We start from the raw sequence: 3,734 nt of genomic DNA on the forward strand, positions 1-3,734 counted from the left end.
TTGCCCCCCCAACACCCTCCCAAACTATTCCTTAACCACCCCTACTTCTCCCCCTTCTCGTCCTCGTTATCCCTCCTATTCTCCCCGAGCTCCTCGCCTCCTTCATCACTCTTGTGTCCCTCCCTCATTATCCCAGCACTGTATTATAATGTAAGAATGTTATGTAGTTGTACACGTATTGATATGATTATTTGCAATGGATGCAAGTCGTATTTCGCGTAGAAAGTACTGTACATCAGGATGATTACGTACATGTAATAGAAGCTATGCCTATATGTTTGCAGTGTTTATGGTCAACCATTGAAATTCACGAACTACAAATTGTATCACTTGTTGCCTGAACCTTCTCGGAGAAGTTATTACTATTATTACAATACTGTGTATTCATCCTAAAATGTGAACATGGTCCAGTTGATATATATTGTTTTAACTGTCTCTATTTATATTATTACAAAATTATAAACTCCAATGCTCTATTGTATATGATGCGTAATATTCATTAATATATACATACATACATCGTCATTTTATTGTAAATACTATTACATACATTCCATTACATTTATTAAGTTGGAGCAATATATCATATTGTAGGAATAAAACTATGTAAACAATATAACAAAATTTATTCAACATCACTTTCAAAGAAGACGTCATCATCTTAATCATCACTGGCGATGTTGATAATAATGGGTTCCACTCCCTCGTGTATGTTGTCAGTCTTCCAGTATTCTTCTTCAAATTTGCGGGAGTGCTGAACAGCCCCCGTCCACACGTCCTTGTGTACCATATGCCTGGCTTCCTCCAATCTATCCTGTAGGTCCGTCCGGGTAAACCGTTGTACTGTAGTGTGGAGCGCACATGGCGCTTCATACAGCCCCATACTTGCTCGATGGCGTTGAGTTCTGGGTGGCCAGGTGGCAACCGTATGACCTCGTGGCCCCACATACGGATGGTGTTGTCGATTTTATGCTGGGGTTTTGGGCGGTTCTGCTGGCAAAGGAGCAGCAGCTCAGGGCGAGTCGCAGCAGGTGGGATGGAAATTTTGTACTGCTCCAGCCATCTGATGAGGTCCGCCTTCCTGGTGGCTGTGGTAGGGCATCGACTCTCCTCTGTTAGCTGACTGTGGTAAGGTGCATTATCTAGTACAAGCACCGATGGGTTTGGCAGTGACGGAAGGAGCTGCGTTGTTTGCCATCGCTGGAACAGTTCTCCGTTCATTTCCCCATGATAGTCACCCTGGTTACTTTTGGCTGGGTAGCACAGGTAGGAACCGTCAACAAAACCTTCGTCCGTGCCAGCTGCGACCACCACATATCGCTCCCCTTCACCAGGTGGTACCTGACGACTGTAGGTGGTGCTGATGGGAGCCTGAGTGGTATCCACCCACTCCCTACTGTGGCCCATCCTGGTGGTAAACCATGTCTCATCCACATACACCACCGTTCTTCCCTCCTTCCGGTGGCGTTGTAGAGCCCAGAGAGCGGCTATCCGATGACACACCACCTCCAGCGATTCCTTCCTCACATACATCTTGCGTTGTGACACTCTGTATCGGAATCCCATGGTGTGCATGATCCGCCAAACTGTTGTTTCAGAGGTATCCTCGGGGATAATACCAGCTGTTTTCAGATCAGCTGATATGACACTGAGTGTGAAATGTTGTCTTTCTGAAAACTTTCTTTGGATGTGGCGGCGTATTGCACTGACAGTAAAGTTGTCGAAGCATCCCGTGGAGGTTGTGGACGGTGGTGCTGGTGTGGAAGGGGAGGATGTGGCGGCTTTGCTGACAATGCTCCTCACTGTTGACACACTCGTGCCTATGATGTTCGCAACTCGCTCGTAAGGCCTGTGTGCATAAAGATCAGTGTTGTTATATTTTGCATTTCTTCTATAATATGACATTGCGACATAATACAGTCTGCCTTACTGTTATATATGTTAAGAAACGTGTACACATAACATAAAACAGAAAATAATTTGATATAGATAGCAAGTTCACTTACACAGGAAAGTCTATTACATCAATACTTGCATAATGCAAAATATGGTAGGTTATTATAGACATAAAAGACTCGAAGGAAAAGGGTCTTGTGGCTCAATCTTTACCCAGAGCCTTATGAACCAGCAGCATCTTACTTTGCTTTCACAGCCAGAGACCTCGTTCTCCCCTATAAATAACTGACTCCAAGATAATTGGTATAATTGTTATCCATGAGATCATTACGATTTTTTTGTCAGTGATTCTGCCAACATTATTATACACTTACATAGCAACAGTATCGATTGAATATTTTTGGTGTAATTTTTATTTTTTATACCATTGTATAGCAAATGCTCGAACAAAATAAAGTGAAGTGGGTGGTTATTATGCCCGCCATATTCAAAGAAACACAGCACATATACTATAAACATGGACAAAACTATGTACTCACCTATTCAAACTTATGTAAGTTCGACCACGGGTGCTTTCCCTCTTGAACAAAGTGGCAAGACGAATGATAAAAGCTGTCCTGCATCCACGGGGGCAACGGGAAGACATTGTAGATACTGTTGTTAGTGGGCGTGCCTCGACAGTCAATGATCTATCCCCTGTACCTGCTGATGTCATAACCTCGGGAAGGGGAAGGGGGGGTACCTCAGAGAGGGGGGAAGTGATACGGGAGACTGAGGATATTCAATGAAAGCATAAATTGCTTTTTAAAAATAAAAGATGAACAAATAAAGCAACCATGAACGATTTTATTTGGTTGCACAAAAACAAAACTGACTTCATATTTTTGGTAACCGTAGATACATCGGTAATGATACGGCCATAACAACGTAATTAGCCAATGATTTTATGGTCGTTTGACCCACTCTGGTTTTCATGGCCACACACAACAGTAGGTAAATGTGTTAAATAATATTACTAATGTATGATAAGTTTATACATACTGTCATATTCAAATATTATGTATGCAATTAGAATGAAAAAAGAAAACGGAAGTGCAAAGATGGGAGAGGGATGGTGTGACTGGGAGTGAAGAGGGAAATGGGGAGGGGGTGAACGCGATATTGGGGGGTAGGGAAGGAATGGTCAGAGGGTTGTTCAGGGTGTTAGTGGAGGAGCTACCCCACACAGTCGCACTCGTCCGATTTTGTATAACACCTTAGATTTGATGACTGGATTAGGCTTAATATCCTTCAGTAAACTCCTAATGTAACATAAGTAGCAGTATGGTTTAAGGGTCATAAATTAGGCCCAGATGTCAAAAGTACTGTGTTGAAATATCATACTGATCCAACGATTTGCTTAGGAGATATTTGCGAAAAACAGCGCAACTCCGCCTTTGAAATGGATAGTAGTCATGGGAAACAATATTGGCACCAGAACACAGTGCCGCACAGACCAGTTTCGTGCAGGTGAAGGTACCTGGCGAGAAGGGGGCTTGTGTACCAATTATTGAGGTACAAGACGTGCCCACGATGAAGGTATTCCTCGATCATCGTTTTTACCACAGCCCCTGAGAGTTCCAAACTTCTATCTTCTGTGATGTCCGTCTGAACACCTGTGTACAGGACTATGTCCTGCACATACCCAGTCTTACAGTTGCACATCACGAAGATTTTGAAGCCAAACTTGTGTCTCTTGCTGGGGATATACTGACAAAAAGCAATATTACCTCTCCATAGCACTAGACTCTCGTCTATGACGAAGTCTCGGTATGGAGAGAAGGAGGTACGGAATTTCT

At 43.1% G+C, this 3,734-nt stretch overlaps 1 pseudogene; it reads right to left on the minus strand.

The window, feature by feature from the left end:
• Window positions 1-625: 625 nt before the first annotated feature.
• On the minus strand, window positions 626-2,611 carry LOC145392366 (uncharacterized; annotated as a pseudogene).
• Between the last annotated feature and the right edge of the window lie 1,123 nt (window positions 2,612-3,734).

Source organism: Coenobita brevimanus, chromosome 22, assembly GCF_032717465.1.
Source record: "Coenobita brevimanus isolate Jiangsu-jjx chromosome 22, ASM3271746v2, whole genome shotgun sequence".
NCBI classification, from domain to species: domain Eukaryota; kingdom Metazoa; phylum Arthropoda; class Malacostraca; order Decapoda; family Coenobitidae; genus Coenobita; species Coenobita brevimanus.